The sequence below is a fragment of the Aegilops tauschii genome, chromosome 6, assembly GCF_002575655.3.
Source record: "Aegilops tauschii subsp. strangulata cultivar AL8/78 chromosome 6, Aet v6.0, whole genome shotgun sequence".
Lineage (NCBI taxonomy): Eukaryota > Viridiplantae > Streptophyta > Magnoliopsida > Poales > Poaceae > Aegilops > Aegilops tauschii.
In genome coordinates, this window is record NC_053040.3 from 244303602 (window position 1) to 244324064 (window position 20463).

The 20463-nt window shown below is 44.5% G+C and overlaps 1 long non-coding RNA gene across 15 annotated transcripts; it reads right to left on the reverse strand.

Moving 5' to 3' along the window:
- Positions 1-15697: 15697 nt before the first annotated feature.
- On the reverse strand, positions 15698-20073 carry LOC109750883 (uncharacterized). 15 transcript variants are annotated; one of them, XR_012187673.1, is made up of 6 exons: positions 19586-20070; positions 18517-18675; positions 17510-17684; positions 17331-17414; positions 16921-17154; positions 16204-16797 (listed from the first exon to the last, which is right to left on the reverse strand). It is a non-coding gene; the product is annotated as an uncharacterized lncRNA (long non-coding RNA). The 15 variants fall into 15 exon arrangements; XR_005760149.3 differs by having other exon boundaries at positions 17220-17414; XR_012187675.1 differs by having other exon boundaries at positions 18771-20070.
- Positions 20074-20463: the final 390 nt, after the last annotated feature.

Here is a 20463-nt window from a genome sequence, read left to right on the forward strand (position 1 = left end):
TGGCTTTACACGACGCGTGGAAAACCGGAAACTGGCCCGGACTCAAGATAATGAAGAAACAAAGAAGATCTCAAGGGGCCAGCTGCTTCCACGCCCCTGCCTGTGCACTTGTTAGGGCCTACCCCGACGACACCCAGCGGTGCGTTCGGGCCAGGCCCGTGGGCTTCTGTCAGTGCAACAAACCCTGGATTCGTTGCCCAGACTGTGCACAGGCACGAGAACGAGATTACAGCACCAAGGTCAGATTGGAGCACAAGGGATCCGTTCTTTAGGGGACCAGCGTGTAGCACAAGAGGACCAAGACTAGTCAGATAAGCAAGATATTTCTAAGGGAAAAACCTCCCTTGCCGGGCATGCGAGCCTGGGAAGGATGGGGTTACTCCCTAAAGCAAGCCTTTGGGACGTCCCGGCAGGCCTGCTGGGGCTTGCGGAGGTAGAACCACCTCACCACACCACCTCATCACAATGCACATCGCCGATCGGTGTGGTGTCAAGCTCCAAAGTGACTAAGTGGCTGCTATTCGCCACATGGCAGTCACTTCCTACAGGAAATGCCTCCAAGCGACACCCGTCCTACGACGTGTCGAGCGAGCAGATGTGAAGCTGGCAAAATAGCCTGGCAGGGCCTGTCAGGCGAGCTGTGATGTGACGTAGAGCGGCACATTTAATGCACCCTGTCAGCCTGCAGAGTTAGGTATGATAGCGGTGTTTGCTATCTAATCAGTGCATAATTACTGATTTGCCACTGTGGTGACCCCTTTGTCTATAAAAGGAGGCCCAAGGCAACCGTAGAAAGGGTTGGCTAATCCATCCCCGCACACACTCATACGCGCGTAGCCGCTTTTGCCCCGAGGCAACCCTGCCGGGAAAGCGTGTTGTTGCACTCACCACCATTTTTCCACCATCAATCCACCAAAGTAGGAGTAGGGTTTTACGCCTCATGGCGGCCCGAACAAGGGTAAAGAATGCCCGTGTGATATCTGTCGTGATGTTCCACGCTTCTCTGCTCTTTATGCAACGTGCCATCCCCCCGCCAAACCAGAAAGGGACTCTTGGTCCCATAGGTGTCTGTGGTTTCCCGCGACACTCGACCTAATTTGGGATGGACACAAGATGGACCTTTCCATGAAAATCATCGAGGACGTCCGGCAGCAGCTCAATCCTATGAACCTTCCTGGAGATAACCTTGTGGCATTGCCACTTGTTTGTGGAGGCATGCCATGTCATCTTCATGCGTAAGCTTGACAAGAACAGTATGCCTCACAAATGAAGGAGTAGCTTTGAACTTCTTCTGCTTCAATACACCCTGGACAACACGCCTGAAAATAGTGAGGCTGGAATACATCTCGACTTTGGTATAAGTGCAAATGGCTTCTAGGATCCAACAGCCTAAGAACTTTGTTTTCCTAGTGCGTATATTTAGGTCATCCAGCTCATAGCGAATGACATGTACAACCACACAATCCTTGTCTGCATCAGGGCTCTAATTGAAACAGAAACAAATTCTGAATTACTTTCCAATATAAAAAACACAAGTTATTTAAACCACTATGTAGAGTCAAAAGTATGCATGATAGGGAAGGTAGCATGGCATCGAAGCTAATAAAATTTTGCCATATTTATCACCACATACTTAGATGAAAAACCACAATCGAGATCAGCAAAGAAGAAAATCACCTTGGGCACCTTAGCAGGGGGGACACGTCCTTGAAGGGAGAAAACTGCTCCTGTAGGGCCACAGGTGCTGTAACCTCAAACTGGGCGTTGAACATCCCAGTAGTGGTTGTGAGCGTATCTGTGGTCGGCTCGATGGCGGCCTCCATCTTCTTGGAGCTCTCTATCTCATGGCGATCAGCCTCCCGCATCTGCTCCAACATCGGCAGATCTTTGCCTGGTTCTCCTTGGTCCATCATGAAACCGAGGAATACTAGGAGACAACTGAAAGGAAAACACAATCGCAATGAAAGTAAAACAAAAAAAAGAGTGAGGATCGGTTACTGCTTTGCAAAAGTTTTTTATCTGAAAGAAAATATACCAACATCACGGATCCGCTTACCTTCCCTTCGTTGGGAAGGAAGAACAATGGCAGATGCGAGTGTTGGTTTTCTTGAAGACGATGAGGGAGAAGGGGATTCAGCGAAGAGTGAAATGATGGTTGCTTCGTCCGTCAAACTTAGATTGCAGGGAGGTAGGGTTTTGTGATATGACGGCTCATTACTGTCGCGCTACGACCGAGGTGACTCTCCGCCTGCATCCTGATGGTAGCTGGAACTACGTCGGTATTTCCCCGGAGAGGGAGGGATGATGTAGCACAGTGACGGTAGAGTATTTCCCTCCGTTATGAAACCAAGGTATCGAGCCAGTAGGAGAACCAAGCAACACAACGTAAGCAGCACCTGCACACAAATAACAACACCTCGCAACCCGACGTGTTAAAGGGGCTGTCAATCCCTTTCGGGTAACGGCGCCAGAAATTGGCAAGTTGACGGGAGAAAGTTGTAACAGATTGAAGTAATAGATCACAAATAAAATAAAGTGCAGCAAAGTATTTTTGAATTTTTAGTGTAATAGATCTGAATAAAAATGCAAAGGAAAAGTAGATCGCAAGGCAAATATATCAGAAGAAAGACCCGGGGGCGTAGGTTTCACTAGTGGCTTCTCTCGAGAAAAATAGCAAACGGTGGGTAAACAAATTATTGTTGCGCAATTGATAGAACTTCAAATAATCATAATGATATCTAGGCAATGATCATTACATAGGCATCACGTCCAAGATTAGTAGACCGACTCCTGCCTGCATCTACCACTATTACTCCACACATCGACCGCTATCCAGCATGCATCTAGTGTATTAAGTTCATGGAAGAACGGAGTAATGCAATAAGAACGATGACATGATGTAGACAAGATCCATTTATCTATATGGTGGTAGATATAGATCTCGTCTTTTTATCTTAGTAGCTACGATACATACGTGTCGTTTCCCCTTCTGTCACTGGGATCGAGCACCGTAAGATCGAACCCACTACCGAGCACCTCTTCTCATTGCAAGATAAATAGATCAAGTTGGCCAAACAAAACCCAAATATCGGAGAAGAAATACGGGGCTATAAGAGATCATGCATATAAGAGATCAAAGAAACTCAAATAACTTTCATGGATATAAAAAGATATGACTAATCGCAAACTCAAAGTTCATCAGATCCCAACAAACACACCGCAAAAGAGTTACATCATATGGATCCCCAAGAGACCATTGTATTGAGAATTCAGCGAAAGAGAGAGAAAGCCATCTAGCTACTAACTACGGACCCGAAGGTCTACAAGGAACTACTCACGCATCATCAGAGAGGCACCAATGTAAGTGGTGAACCCCTCTGTGATGGTGTCTAGATTGGATCTGGTGGTTCGGACTCTGCGGCGGCTGGATGAATATTTCGACGCCCCCTCTAGGGTTTCTGGAATATTTGGGTATTTATAGAGTAAAGGGGCGGTCCGGGGGACACCCGAGGTGGGCACAACCCACCAGGGCGCGCCCTGGTGGGTTGTGTCCCCCTCGGGGCACCCCCCAGGTGCAACCAGGGCCCATTGCCTTCCTTCTGGCCCATAAAAAATCATCATGGAGTTTCGTGGCATTTGGACTTCGTTTGATATTGATTTCCTGCGATGTAAAAAACATGGAAAAACAACAACTGGCACTTGGCACCATGTCAATAGGTTAGTACCAAAAAATGACATAAAATGACTATAAAATGATTATAAAACATCCAAGATTGATAATAAAACAGCATGGAACAATAAAAAATTATAGATACGTTGGAGACATATGAACATCCCCAAGCTAAGTGATAAAAACGGAATTTTTGATGTTGAGTGATGTTCATCAAGTCATAACATGTTCTTTTCTTTATAGCATGGACATTTGGACTTTTATGTGATTCAAAGCAATAGTCTAGTTTTGACATAATAATTTAGATACTCAAGCATATCAACAAGCAACCATGTCTTTCAAAATATAAATGCTAAAATAAGTTATCCCTAGCCCATCATGCTCAAACATTGATCCATTCATGAAACACACTCGAATATTAACTACACCCAATACTTGAGCACGATTATATTGCCTCCTAGTTGGTGCTTTTTATGAGAGAAGATGGAGACTCAAATATCAAAATAAAAATTGCATAAAGTAAAAGAAAGGCCCTTCGCATAGGGAAGTAGGGATTTGTAGAGGTGCCAGAGCTCAAAGCGAAAAAATTAGAGATAAAAACATTTTGGGAGGTGTATCCATCCCACCAACGAAAACGACTTACAGTTCCGAACACTTTCCATGCTAGATATGCCATAGGCGGTTCCCAAATAGAAAATAAAGTTTATTCCTTTTTGCACCATTCTTTCACTTTCCATGGCTAACCGTATCCACGGGTGCCCTCCATACCAACACTTTTCAAGGAATTTATTACTTGACAACATAAAGTAAATTCAATTTTGTTTTGCATTTCGGGACTGGGCATCCCTAAAACCTTTGCCTTACTCTCGTGCAATGACAAGTGAATAAACACTCATCTTGAGAATAACACATCTAGCATGGAAAATATTAGCCACCCGTTACCGTTCCGCGAGCGAAACAAACACACAAAAGAGAAGTTTATTTTGAAAATTAGAGATGGCACATGCAAATTTTCTCAGAACGGCAAAAGAATACCGCATATAGGTAGATATAGTGGACTCATGGGTAAAACTGGTTTAAAGGATTTTGGATGCACAAGTAGAGGTCATACTTAGTGCAAGATGAAGGCTAGCAATAGATTGGGAAGCGACCAACCAAGAAACGAATAATCTCATAAGCAAGCATTAAGCATAATTAACACCGAATAATGCACCACAAGTAGGATATAATTTTCATTGCATGATTATTGACTTTTGTGCATGCATAGGGAATCACAAAACCTTAACACCAATATTCTTACTAGAGCACAATTACTCATCAACATAACTCACATATCACATCATCATATCTCAAAACTATTACTAACAATCAAGTTTATTTTGTCCAATGATCTTCATGACATTTTCTTTTACTTTATCCTTCTTGTATATCTATCACTTTGGGACTAATTTTCATGTGTTGCTTTTCATAAGCTCAAACAAATATAAGTGAAGATCATGAGCATAACAAATTTTCTTTCTCTCAAAATAATTTAAGTGAAGCAAGAGAGAATTTCTTCAAAATTTTACTAACTCTCAAACAAATCTAAGTGAAGCAAGAGATCATTTCTTCAAAAATAACAAAGCATACCATGCTCAAGAAGGTAAAGTGAAGCACTAGAGCAAGTCCTATCTCAAAAAAGATTTAAGTGAAGCATAGAGAGAAATTCTAACAAGTCATGATATAAATTTGGCTCTCTAAAATAGGTGTGTCCAGCAAGTATTGATGACTTAAAACACAAAATAAAACAAGCAAAGACACATATCATACAAGACGCACCAAGCAAAACACATATTATGTGACGAATAAAAATATAGCCTCGAGTAAAATACCGATAGTTGTTGGAAGAAAGCGGGGATGCCACTCGGCGGCATCCCCAAGCTTAGTTGGTTGCTCATTCTTGGATAATAGCTTGGGATGCCGGGGCATCCCCAAGCTTAGGCTCTTACATCCTTCCTTCATCCATCGTAAGATAACCCAAAACTTGAAAACTTCAATCACACCAAACTCAACAAAACCTTCGTGAGATCCGTTAGTGTAAGAAAAATAAACCACTACTATGAGTGTTGTATCAAACCAATTCTTATTTTGTTTTTGTATTATATCTACTGTATTCCAACTTTTCTATGGCAAAAACTCATCAAACAAAACCATAGAGCCATCAAAATAAGCACACAACACAAAGAAAACAGAATCTGTCAAAACAGAACAGTCTGTAGCAATCTGATTTGTTCCAATACTTCTGGAACTCCAAAAATTCTTAAAAACTAGGACAAGCTAGATAATGTGTATATTGATCTTCTGCAAAACAAATTGACATTTTATCACGTTCTGGTGAATTTTGAAAATTATGTTCGTGAGCACAAAGGTTCTGTCTTTTTCAGCAAGATCAAACAACTATCACCCAAGAAGATCCTATTGGTTCTACTTGGCACAAACACTAATTAAAACACACACAAAAACACAATCATAACAGTAGCATAATTGTGCTAACACTCAAGAACAGATGGCAAAAAGCAAAAATAAATTTTATTCATTGGGTTGCCTCCCAGCAAGCGCTATAGTTTTATGCCCTTAGCTAGGCATAAAGCAAGGATCTAAGTTTTGTCATCCTTGTTCTTCTTAATTTTCTTGGGGACATTTTTATCAAGGGGTTTTGTAAACACAACATAAAATATATTATCCATAGAAACTTTAGCATTCCTTAGTTGATTTTCATCATAACCCCTTTGATTTCCCGCTACATCCAAGAATAGTGCTGATTAACATTATTAAAAACTTGTTGGATTATATCTAGAACGGGCACCTCCTTTTTAAGATTCTCATCAAAGATCTTATTGTCCCCAAGCAAATACCTCAATGCATAGTCACTATTGTAAAGAATTTCATCAATCACGGGTTTTTTCACGATTCATACCTTAAAAGTCAAAGATTTCCCTAGCTTCCCGAATTATGTAGTCAAACTAGTTCATGAGAACGAGAGTGGCCAACTTTTTGGCTCTAGGATTCTTTATTTTGGGAACCTCAAAAAACAATCTTTCCAAAGTAGGATGAGTGCAGATAAATTTACTTTCAAGTTTCAGAACTAGTGCTGAAATAGCATCCGCATAAGATCTAGTAGTTTTAAGTAAAGGAGCATCATCAAGACTTAGATTCCCAACACAATTGAAAAATTCTTGGATACGTTCTTTTCCCATAACGTTCCCTTGCCCCAAGATAAAAGTTTTAGCATCCAGATTGCCTGTACATCCAATCTTAGGAGTCAGGCCATCATCTGTTCGTGCCATACCGAAATCACTCATGATTGCAAGCAAAGGATAGATCTGACCAGAAAACGGCGAACGGAAAAAGAGTGGCGAATAAAACTGCAAACTTTTGTAAAGTGGGGGAGAGGAAAACGAGAGGCAAATGGCAAATAATGTAAATTGCAAGGAGATGAGATTTGTGATTAAGAACCTGGTTATGTTGAAGATCCTCCCCGGCAACGGTGCCAGAAATTCTCCTTGATGGTAGCTAGAACTACATCAGTATTTCCCCGAAGAGGGAGGGATGATGTAGCACAACGACGGTAGAGTATTTCCTTCAGTTAAGAAACCAAGGTATCGAACCAGTAGGAGAACCAAGCAACACAACGTAAACAACACCTACACACAAATAACAACACCTCGCAACCCGACGTGTTAAAGGGGTTGTCAATCCCTTTCGAGTAACGGCGCGAGAAATTGGCAAGTTGACAGGAAAAAGTTGTAATAGATTGAAGTAATAGATCGCAAATAAAATAAAGTGGAGCAAAGTATTTTTGTATTTTTGGTTTAATAGATCTAAATAAAAATGCAAAGGAAAAGTAGATCGCAAGGCAAATATATGAGAAGAAAGACCCGGGGGTTGTAGGTTTCACTAGTGGCTTCTCTCGAGAAAAATAACAAACGGTGGGTAAACAAATTACTGTTGGGAAATTGATAGAACTTCAAATAATCATGACGATATCCAGGCAATGATCATTACATAGGCATCACGTCCAAGATTAGTAGACCGACTCCTGCCTGCATCTACTACTATTACTCAACACATCGACTGCTATCCAGCATGCATCTAGTGTATTAAGTTCATGGAAAAATGGAGTAATGCAATAAGAACGATGCCATGATGTAGACAAGACCCGTTTATCTATATGGCGGTAGATATAGATCTCATCATTTTATTTTTAGCAGCAACGCTACATACGTGTCGTTTCCCCTTCTGTCACTGGGATCAGGCACCGTAAGATCGAACCCACTACCTGGCACCTCTTCCCATTGTTGCAAGATAAATAGATCAAGTTGGCCAAACAAAACCCAAATATCAGAGAAGAAATACGGGGCTATAAGAGATCATGCATATAAGAGATCAAAGAAACTCAAATAAATTTCATGGATATGAAAAGATATGACTGATCATAAACTCAAAGTTCATCAGATCCCAACAAACACACCGCAAAAGAGTTACATCATATGGATCTCCAAGAGACCATTGTATTGAGAATGAAGCGAGAGAGAGAAAGCCATCTAGCTACTAACTACGGACCCGAAGGTCTACAAGGAACTACTCACGCATCATCGGAGAGGCACCAATGGAAGTGGTGAACCCCTCCGTGATGGTGTCGCGATTGGATCTGGTGGTTCTAGACTCTGCGGCGGCTGGATGAATATTTCGACGCCCCCTCTAGGGTTTCTGGAATATTTGGGTATTTATAGAGCAAAGAAGCGGTCTGGGGGCACCCGAGGTGGGCACAACCCACCAGGGTGCGCCTGGGCCTCTTGGCGCGCCCTGGTGGTTTGTGCCCCCCTCGGGGCACCCCTAGGTGCAACCAGGGCCCATTGCCTTCCTTCTGGCTCATAAAAAATCATCGTGGAGTTTCGTGGCATTTGATATTGATTTCTTGCGATGTAAAAACCATGGAAAAAACATCAACTGGCACTTGACACTACGTCTATAGGTTAGTACCAGAAAATGATATAAAATGACTATAAAATGATTAAAAAACATCCAAGATTGATAATAAAACAGCATGGAACAGTAAAAAATTATAGATACATTGGAGACGTATCACATACCGCCTTCTAATTTGGTGGATGGCATTTGGGCCCACACGCTGCATGGCCCGCATGTCGGTGAACCAAAGTAAAACGGCATTCAGTAGCGGGAGATGTTTCGATGACCTCGGAGTAGCCAAAAGCGGTAGTGTATCCACTGTACTAGTAGTAATTGTTTTTCTGGGTAGCTGTAGAGTGTCTCCACTACACTAGTAGTAATTGTTTCTCTGGGCCCAAGACAAAACAACCCATCCACCCTAGTAGTAAATAATAAAATAAATTCAAAAGCCCATATATTTACTTAATGAGAGGCGCTACCCAGCACACCGCCCCCCAAAAAAACCTGGGTGCTCTTCTTCCTCCTCACTCCCACCCACCTCACATCAGCTCGCTCCACTCGTGCCCCAAATTCCTGACCTCACTCCTATAGAAAACCTCATCTCCCCTTCTTCCTCACTACTACGGAAAACCCCAGCTCCGCTTCTTCTTCACTCGCACTACAACTAGGCTCGTCATTCGTTACTCTGCTCAAATCCGACACGACGCCCTCGAGGAAAATGGAGTCAGCTGACCCCAGCGACAAGTAGATGAGGCTCCCGCCAGCGGCGACGCCTGTTGTAGATCCCGCACCCTGCAGCGCGGGGAGAAGCAGCGAGCCTGCCCCCACCGGATCCTAGGAACCCGTAGAATCTCGGGTGGACCACATCAGCGATCTCCCGGACGCCATCCTTGGGGAGATCATCTCCCTTCTCCCCACCAAGGATTGCTGTCGCAGCCAAGTCCTCTCAACTTGGTGGCGCCCTCTATGGCGTGCCGCGCCCCTTAATCTCGACTGTCGTCAGCTATCTCTCTTTAATGATTTTGAACTCCCCAGAGCCATCATCTCCTCCCACCAGGGCTCCGTTCAAAGCCTCTGCATCCCGTCATGCTACCTGAGCAAGCATAGCATGCCCTACTTGGTGGATGCCTGGCTGAAATCCCGTGAATTCATAGAACTACAGTTGCTTGAGTTCTACTATTTCCTAGGAAATCACCTATCAGATACCGAACGCCATGTAGTTGTGCCCTCAGCACCGATGTCCATCTCGCGGTTTTCCTCCTCTCTCCACACTGCCACCTTTGCGTTTTGCTACCTACCAGACAATCTGGTACTAAACCTTTGGCTCCCATTTCTCAAAAAAATTCACTTGTGCGGGTTCGTATATCAGAGGCCTCATTGCACAGCATCATCCACTCCAGTTTCCCTGCCCTGGAGTGCTTGGTGCTTGTTTTCACAGTTAGAAGCGGTTGTCTCCAAATAAAGTCGCCTAACTTGGTAAGAATTGGAATTTCTTTTGACGGAAGGCAACTCGTCATCGAAGATGCCCCTTCACTTCAAAGGTTGTTCCTTGATTCTAGTTATTCACCGTAGCAAATAACTGTTGTCTCTGTGCCTAAACTGGAGACCTAATACATGATCTGTGTGCTCATTTTAGGATGGAGTTTGGCTCCACAGTTCTTCAGGTACTGTATATTATCATCTACACTTGTAATCACAAGCTACATTTTTAATTTCTACGCATAAGTTCTATATCATCTTGGAGTACACATTTTGTACTAATATTATGTTCTATGCTCAATGAAGAGTTTGTCCATGGGTAGCCTATCAATGGTGCTAGATTCTGTCAAGATCTTATATATCCAAATGAATAGTTTTGATCTGAACAAGATTATTGGCTTGCTGCAATGCTTTCCATGTCTGGAGAAGTTGTATATAAATGTGATAATTTCAAGCACATTGTAAGCCCGCATATAGTGTACTAGAATTAACCGTTCAGCTGTTGCTCTTTCGACACTCCTTTTTTAGACCGTAATTGTTTTCAATCTTCATGTCTATTTAGGCAACAGGACAAGGTAAGAAAGTTATAACCAATCGATGGATTCGTAAGCACCGGGATTTTCTGACATCTCATGACATTCGATTGAAGACAATAACGCTGGAACGATATGTAGCCAACCATGCAAACACTAGTTTGTCACATTCTTCCTACTGAATGCGAGATTACTATTGTCCATCAGGCTTAAGTTTACCAGCAGCATGTTTTCGATGGATGGGTATGTCGAAGAGCAAAAAAAGGAGTTTCAGCTGGAAAAAAGGGCTTCTGAATGTGCCGGGCTTCTATTTACAACATCTTGTGGTCATAATCCAGCAAATTTTACGACCCGGGATGTTCATTCTATGGACCTGACCGATCCATTTGACTGTGACTGCCAGAAATAGTGATGGAGTTAGATGTTGTTGCCCTTTTCAATCTGGGTTTTGTCTAAACCTGATGAACAATTAACCCTCATGCGTTTGTATAGTTTGTAAGCTGGAGTTAGATGTTGCTACCCTTTTCAACTCGGCTGTGACTGCCATATTTTGTTTGAAACAAGGTAAATGGCTTGCCATTTGTTTAATTAAGAGAGAAATATTGTAACAAATCCCAACCAAGGGAAATAACATCACTCTCGCCTGCTGCTTGAGCTCACTGTGCATTACAGAACCCAAGTGATTAGCCCCCACCAGCACCCACAAACTTATTTGGAACTAGCACACCAAATGGGCTGTAAATTTTCATAAGAAAGGCGGCATGACCGTGACAGATTTGGATTCTGACATTTGGGACCCATGAGGAAAAAGCCTATCCAAGGTGGTGTCGACTTAATTACTAGTCAACAAACTATTCTGCCTACCAGCCGTTGGATTGACATCCAACCTCTGTCTGTATCTTCTATTTCTTGTCTTCTTCCTCCAGCCGCCCAAACCAAACCACCCCGTCGGTTTCGCCTGCTCCCGCCTCCCACGGCTGGCTGTGCCTCCGCCGCCCTACCGTGCCCTCAAATATTGGCTAGTCCCTCCCTCTATTCCCCCACATGTCCTATTATTCTCCGGCGACATCAGCCCCAACACGCACCCGCACCCGAACAGTCAACCCTCGTACTCCCCTCCGCCTGCGACTAGACTAGCGCATCTTCTAATGAGGACATGACTACCTTGGATACGACCAAAAATATTGCATACATGTATATTTGTGAGGTGATTTCTAATGCAAACTATGCAACAATTTATTTATGTCATTCAGGACAAAAATACTTCACAAAATTTTGTGTCATATCTAGTTGCAGGTGTATGGGACATTTGTGAAATCCACATATGAAGATAAGGGGAAAACAGAAGTTGAGGTGTTGTTCAAAATGTCCTCTTACGTCACTTTTGGGCCAAGAGAAGATAGAGTCCAAGTCTCTCATGTTCTGGATTCAGATTCGGACAGCACAGACATACCTGACTCAAAACGCCAAGAACTCCTTCATACGGACTCTGAATTGGGTGATTCTTTTTTTGTTGGAAAGTAGATTTCGTGCTCTTTCCAACCCAATTGGATTCATCTTCAAATTTGTCCGGAGCATTGAGTTATTGACTAAAAAATATGATGATGCAGCGGAATGTGAGTCAAACTACAAGTCCAAAGGTGTTGCATCACCTCCACTTGGGCCCATGGGCCTTGTACAACCTAGGGTTGGTTTTAGGATGCATTGGGACGTCCTCCCACCTCCTTGGCCGCCACCCCTTGCCCCTATATAAGTGCACAGTCTGGGCAACAGACCCAGGGTTTGTTGCACCAACAGAAGCTCCAGGGCCTGCCTCGAACGCGCTGCCGAGAGTCATCGGCGTAGGGCCTAATAAGTGCACAGGCGGGGATGCTGACGGGGCTGGTCACTTGAGGTCTTGTTTGCTTCTTCGTCAATCTTGAGCTTGGGTCAGTTTCCAATTTCCCCGCGCGTTGTATGTAATGCTGCGGAAAAACTTCAGTCGTGGCCCGCGGATTGCCCACGTCCCACGACCATGGGCGGAAACTACCATCCCACTTGCCTCCTTTCCCGCACGCACCTGCCACGTGTTCTGTATGCATTGGGTGTGGTTGGTGGTGGATGCGGAGGGCGTGGGGAGGAGTGCCATGGCCAAAAATCGGGTGCCGATGGCTGGAGCAGAGGGTCAGCCTTGATTCTTAGAGCCGTAGAGGGCGCAGAGAGGCTGTATTGGAGGAGCGGGGCGGCCATTTCCTGTGTGAGAAGCCAGCCCCCTGCCTCTCCCTCCTATAAAAAGGGGCAGGGGCAGTGCCTCTCTGCACACACTTCTTCTTCTTCTCTGCAACCATTCCCTTCTAGTCATGGTGAGAGGGCGAGGGCGCGGCGGTGTCCCAGCGGCAGCGATGAGGGCTTCTACTCGACGGGGCATCCCCCCTCCTCCGGATCCTGTGGTGGCGGAGCCCACCGTGAGAGGAGGGAGGGGGCGAGGCCGAGGTCCCCATGGTGCTCGAGGAAGAGGGCGGGGCGGCGCCTTGGGTGCGCCCCCTCTGGCGGCTCCTCCCCCAATGGAAGGCCATGTTGGGGACCAACCTCGAGAGTTCATCATCAGGATGTACAAACCTCTGTGGCGTCACCTTCGCCTCCCAACTCCCTTTGCGCGGGACATGGAGCTCGAACAACCACACGCTCTGAGGTTGCACATGAGGGGCTGTGGGAATGGTACCGACTTCCCTGCCCCTCACGTGATGTACCTCCGCCGTGGTTGGAAGATTTTTGCTCGCGCCCATGACTTCTCGAAGGGGCATGTTCTCCAGTTCAAATTCATGGAGAGCGGCCGGCTCTCCATTAAGATCTTCGGGTGCTCGGGAGGTCTCTTAGGGTGCTGCGCGGAGAGCTCGACCGACGATGAAAGCTCCTCCTCGAGCGAAAGCGACAAGGAGGATAGTGACGGCGATGACGACGACAGCGGGCGGAGGGGCGATGACTCTGACTCCGGCGGATCGCAGCCCGCTCCATCTTCATTAGGCGGCAGTACCATCATCTGCATCCACATCTCCTTCCCGGCAAAGTGATTTGCCGGGGAGTTGGATGCAGAGGTGTGGATGGTGCTCCCGGGCTCCTCCAGCAGTCCCCCAGCTAGACCCTGGTAGGCTTCCTCTCGGGCTATAGCTCCATTAGCCCTGCCGAGCCCTGCTGGCCCTGGTGGCGGTGGTCGACGGGTTGCCTCCGTCGTGCTCTCCCTCGATGCGTTCCCCGGGGCTCTCCCGCTCCCGCCGGGCTACCTCTCCTGGAGCCCGGGGGGCTAGGCTTCTGCCCAGGCGCTCCTTTTGTCCGCCTCGCCGTCGATGGCCCTACCTAGGAGGAGAGGCACAAGAATGGGCATTACGGGGCACTTATCTTTTTTCAATCTTAAACTTGTAGGCATTTGCCAAATTTTAATTCAAATAATGTAATCTCTTGAGTTCATGTTTATGTTCTGTAATGCTTGTACTTGTATTACCTGCATATTAATGAAAGAGATGAACCTAGCTGGGAACCCGTGCATGTATATGTCCATGCAGAGGTGGAATGCCTCTTTAGTGTAAATAAACGAGTTTTCCCCGGCAGGCTATCTTGCCGGTACCTTTTTGCTTGCCGGAGAATTGTGTCTACCGGGCAAAAAATAAAGGGACCAGCCCCCCGTCAACTTCCTTTTACCAAAGGCCACTGCGACCATTCTGATCGAAGCAACTTTCGAATCAAGGATGGGAGCACCTAAATTTCAAAGGAGTGGCGAGGTTTTCTCATGCACAAGTTATAGCTTACAGAACACTAACGGTCAAGAGGTAGAACTTATCTGTTTGGCTTGCCGGAGATCGCAATGTTGGTTCATCTTCCCAACTCCTTGTAGAGGCCAGGTTCACGGCAGGAACCTGCAGCTTCATGCAGATGGGAATGATACAAGATGTGATCCTATCTATATGCATATGCAAACGCTCATGAAATGCTTATGCAATGCTCTTGGAATGCTCATGCATGCATGCAACTTGGTCGGGGGCCCCCACAGCGCTTCATTTATTTTTCTCTCACTACTAGGAAACCCTAGTAGTAGCACTTGTTTTATTGCTAGCAGTAGCGCTTGTACAAGCGCTACCACTAAGGCGCTACAGCTAACTCGTAGCAGTAGCGCTGGAAAGGGAGCGCTACTGCTATACCTAGTTAGCAGTAGTGCTTTTTTCGGGAAGTGCTACTGACAGTAGTAAGTAGCAGTAGCATTTCTTCTGAAAAGCGCTGCTGCTAACATTTGCTGTATTTTGGAAAATACAGCTTATTTTCGTTGTGGTTTTATATACAGTACTTTCATCATATGATTTTATGACCACGATTAGTTACTAGGAAAAATGCCCGTGCGTTGCAACGGGAGAATACAAGGTGCAAGAATGATGCTAGTGACATAGATATTGTATTGGTGCAATACTTATCATGTATTTTTTTACTATTAAATCATTCTTCTTTCTTAATTACAATATACCATGAATAATATTTGTTCTCCTTCATAACTCAAAAATAAATGGTTCAGAAAACTTTAGCTATTTAGTTCAGGAAATCAGCCAAAAAAGTTGATAGTATTCCCTCTTTTTCCCTCACGTTTTGGTGGTTCAAATTAAACTACCAAAACGTAATATATTTAGGAACGGAGGAAGTACTTCTGAAATTATGTATAGAAAAACTTGCAACTTCGCCTATGCCTTCTAGGCATAGCCGGTCCCAAGCCCGGGTAAAGGAGGAGGGTTGTGATAGGCTTGGCGAGCCAACGTAAAAACTAGCCAGTCCCATAGGTATGAAACCCATTTGAGCGAGAGTAGTACTAGGATGGGTGACCTCCTGGGAAGTCCTCATGAAAGGGTTTCATATCGTGGTAGGCTTGGCGAGCCAACGTAAAAACTAGCCAGTCTTTTGGGTATGAAACCCATTTGGGCGAGAGTAGTACTAGGATGGGTGACCTCCTGGGAAGTCCTCGTGAAAGGGTTTCATATCTAGCCTACCCCAACTTGTTTGGGATAAAAGGCTTCGTAAGTAAGTAAAAACTTGCGCCCTTGTTAACATGTTTGTTACCACAAATTATTTTACAATGTATGATTATACAAACAACAAAATATGTCCCAGCCTTTTCTCAACGCACGACAGAGTATAGGCCATGTACACATTGTTAAAGAATGAGAATATTAGTCTTATGTATGGCTGGATGGATTGTACCTGCAAAACCTCCCTACAAATAAACATATCTTCTTTGCTGAATGTAGCTTCACCAATCAAACCTGAAGAATCCCAAGAAAAATCAATCATAGACTTCACATGGAATCAAACTTCATATGTAGATGAACTGTTGCCTAAAACTGCCAGAACAAACATGTTCAACTTAATTGTTTCGGTATTGGATCAACTCATAATCTTACTTATATTAAAATGTATGATGCTTATAAACCAATATAATTTTTAGAGCAGATAAAAAACAATGTACATGGACTGCCAGTAGCATAATTGATGGTTACATGAAACATCTAAAAATTTAAGAATCAAACATGATCTAAGTGATACACATCTGCAAGTATCTAATAATAAAATCCATATGAAAGATAACCTCCATTGATTGAAAAATTGCGAGTTCCACTTCTTTGCTTCAATAGCAACGGCCACTTAGTCCAGCACACCCCCTTTGTCATAGATTAGTAGAAGGCAAAAATGGATACACACCTATATGAGCCTACTCTTGTCATAGTTTATACATAGCAACAAATTCAGATTACACATGGCTAGATAATATGCTTCCTTTGCATCATCGTGTTTTTGCTTTGAAATATGGTAGCAGCAAATTGAAATATTCTAATGTGTTAGTTTTGGCACAACGGGCTTCGCCCTCCTTGACATCCAGCTGCCATCATCAAGAAATTTTATGAATCATCTCTGGTACACACCATGCGCATAGTTAGCGTGATTATAGCATTGTAGGCAACAAAAAGGAATCCATATGTAATCTGAATCTTCACTGAACTTTTTAGGTTTGACCATCCAGGACCTTGGTCACACAAAATTTGACAGCTCAAACTTTTACTCCTGACCAGTCTTCCATCATCCATGGCAAATCCACCACATACTTGGCTTCACATTGAGATGGTTCACCACCTTCATCTCACATGACTTGTCACACTGCATATCCATGAACCAATCCAGTTAATGTTTGACGACTGAAAAAAATTAGAGTAAATCGACAGATGCATGAATAAATCAATTGATGCGTTGCAACGGAAGAAAAAAACATCACAAACACACCACCAAGCTCTAGCACCATCGCCTACGACATGGCAATCAAGCATACTCGGCGCCCATGCAATGGACCCCACGATGATTTTGCACCCTTGCGGCTCAACTGGCGACGTCGGTTGCGGGTCAAGGCAGCGGCAGAGCAGGCGCGACACATATGCCATGAGCTGCTTGGTTGCCTTTCCTCAAAATACAACACAACAACAAAGGGAACTTGGCTAGAGATTGCACTTGGACACTTAGCTGCAATAGAGATGATTAAAACTTTCACATGTGTCACAAGCATGCTCTTGACGAGAATGACTCACATGAAAAGAAGGGCAGAAGGGGGATGCTTGTATCTATCAAGACACCATCATATACTTCAAGCTTTCTCAAGATACCAATAAGAGTAAAATCACTCGAAGCTAATACGCAACCTTATAACAATATACTGCACTGCATATATCCACTATCATCTGGTCCAGCCGTTCAGGTGAAGTGAGTGCCAGTAGAACAATGACCTACAAATCACAAGAGTTCCAAAGCACCATTAATCATAACATGTACAAAGAAACAAAGGAGTAATCAACAGTCAAAAATAGGCTAAAGTACGAACCTTAGAATCAGGTCATGGAGTTCAAGGGGAAACTCCTCCACACCCTCCTGGCAGGAGTTGAGCACGACCACGGACTCATCAGGGTCGTCGAAGCTGCAGAACCTGCTGCTGCTGCTCAATGTCGAGCTGTTGTCCCTTGCAAAGTATTATTCTGAACACGCTGCGGAACGCCCATCTGAATTTCCACGACGACACCAAACTAAATGTAAGTAATATTGTTGTAGGAAATACAGTAGTACTCCAAGAGTGCTCTGTTCATCTGATGGATTGTGTGTGTGCCAAGAGCCATGCCAAGCTGCGCATTTAGTATGCATAGGACCCTGATTTCTATGCCACTGGGTCGCAAAGACTGCAAGCTGCATATAAAAGAAATTACATTGTCCTGTCCTGAGATTGGAGTCAAGATCTGGATCAAACTTACGTTGTCATATTTTTCTATAACTGAAGCTAGATTAAGTACACTGCCTGCTACCGCGGGCTATAAAGAAAATTGCCAAATGCCACATATCATACGAAGATTAGTTTAGCAATGTAGGACCGGCCCAATGTCGGTGTATCATAGGAATCATGTGGTGCCTTGGGGCTTATGCAGGGGTGTTGAGAGTTAATCCGTAAGCGAAACAGAGAAGATGGCGATAGAAAGAGAATAGTTGGCAAATTCCGCCTCTTTTCGTGAACCCGATGGCTACATGGAAGGTAATTTCCTTTTCTAGCAGCTGGTTGTACAACTATACTGAAACCATTTGAATTGGCTTCCCTGTAAGTTTAACATGTTACTTGAACAACAAAGATTAAAATAGCCTATTGTTTAAGGTTCTAAAGAAGGTTGAACAGCAACGATGCAACATAAACCCAACTATTTCACGAGCACAACTAGTCTATGTAAGTTAAGCCACACATCCTGATATATTAACAGGTAGTGGAAACAGGCAAAAGTGTCAAAAGTTGTTGTCTACTTCGAGCTACTTGCTACCCACCATTGATTGATGAATAAATCATTTTCTTACCGCGTGCAAGATGGTCCAGGTGTTTCATCATCTTTGCTTGCAACATAGAAGATGCTCCTGGTCCAGGCCGGTGATCGGGGCAGAGGCGGATGGAGTCAACTGATGGACATGGGCCGGGGAGGCCAATCAGCCCACCAAAGGCTCCCATGAACATCCTAGCTGCACAAGAACACATATATACACCCATCAATGTGCAGAACATCAGATTAAAATCTGTACAAAAGAACAACCAAAATTGCACAAACATCACGCACCAAGTTTGGAGACACACTGCACAGGACTTTGGGCTCAAGTGTTGAAACCAACCTTTAATATTGCAACTCAAGAAAAGGGAAACTGTGAGCAGATAAAGGAGCATGAACCAGCTCTTCCTATGGATGGGAATGGACTAACAGATCGGGAAAAGGCGATAAGTCTGAAGAAATTAAGTATGCCGATGATGCATCCAGAGCCCCTAATTAAGGTGAGGTTAGTTACAGACCTCCACTCCAATTTTACCCGGTGCCGCTCGTCCGCAGCCACTGGATGCGGACCCCCCTAGAATTCTTTTTTTTGCTTTTTGTGTGGTGTATACAGTCAAACTAACTAACAGATGCGTTCAATAGTGATTAGAAGGTACTTTCAGTCAGTTAGATGGATAAAGACCAAGCTTGGCACCATAAAAATTGAGAGGAGAACTGAATATGCATATCCTTCATTAATCATTCATGTGATCGTTAGATCATCGATCCACCAGTACATGAGTCAGGAAAGAAATCTTCCCTTTTCACAACAAAGATAACACACTACCCACTTACTTATATGTACAATGTACTGTATGTAGTAGTACAAAGTCTATACCCCTTCGTTAATCACTCACACTCTCTCACTCACTTTGTATTGTCCCCATTCTCTTCTCTGTACCATAGCAGCACTAACTGAATTTTGTCGCTGGATCACACAACGTATCACACATTCAAACTGTCCATGTAAGATTTAGCACACATGATCATCAAGAAGAGTCTCGCTCAATTGCATATACAGGCACAAAAAAAGTGGAATTCAGAAATTAATCAAGTAGATGTTGTACCTGAACCTCCTGTAGGATTTTGGGGCGGTTGTCAGCGAGCCAGGCATCCAAGTCCTCATGCGACGACGACGTGTCGACGGAGAGGATGCACAGGATCTCGGCACGCGCCAAGGTAGAGGTCATGGCAGGTTGGGCGGCGCCGGATCGGGTAGAGGAGGTGGAAGGCGCGCGGTTCCAGGAGGGAGGCGCCAGATCGGATCGGTGAAGGTTCCGTGGCGGCGTTCGAACCTCCAAGGTGAGCTTGAGGACTGGGCATCCATGGTGCTGAGCTCCTGGAGAGGAGAGACAAGGAGATTAGATAGAGAGGAACGAGAGAAGGCAGCGGAGCGGCGACGTGACCTGGGTGGTCGCCGGTGGCAGAGCCGGTCGCCGGACGACACGCGAGGGAGGCCGGGGAGCGGGCGACGCGCGATCAAGGCCGGGGAGGAGGAGCTCGGGGTCGGGCGTTGGTGGTGGCGGCGGCGGCGCTCGGGTCTGGGCGGGCCGGATCTGGGCTCGAAACGTTTTCTCACTTTTAAAAGGACTGCGGGTTGAATACAGAAAATAAGAGGGACTTTTTTGTAAAAACGCCGCGACGGTGAGCAAGGGGGCAGAAGCAATAGCTGCTTTATTATTAGGGAAAGATTAGATATAACCGTTGGTGAAATGAACGTGGAGTAGATTCAAGTGGAGGCAACATGTGATGCATGTCGAAAGTACTACTAATCCAAAGTTGATCTAGTTTGGATTAGTAGTACTTTCGATGTGCACCATATGATCAAGTTTGGATTAGTAGTACTTTCGACATGCACCACATGTTGCCTCCACTTGAATCTACTACACGTTCATTTCACCTACTGATATATATATATATATAATAACTCATCATGCTCATATAA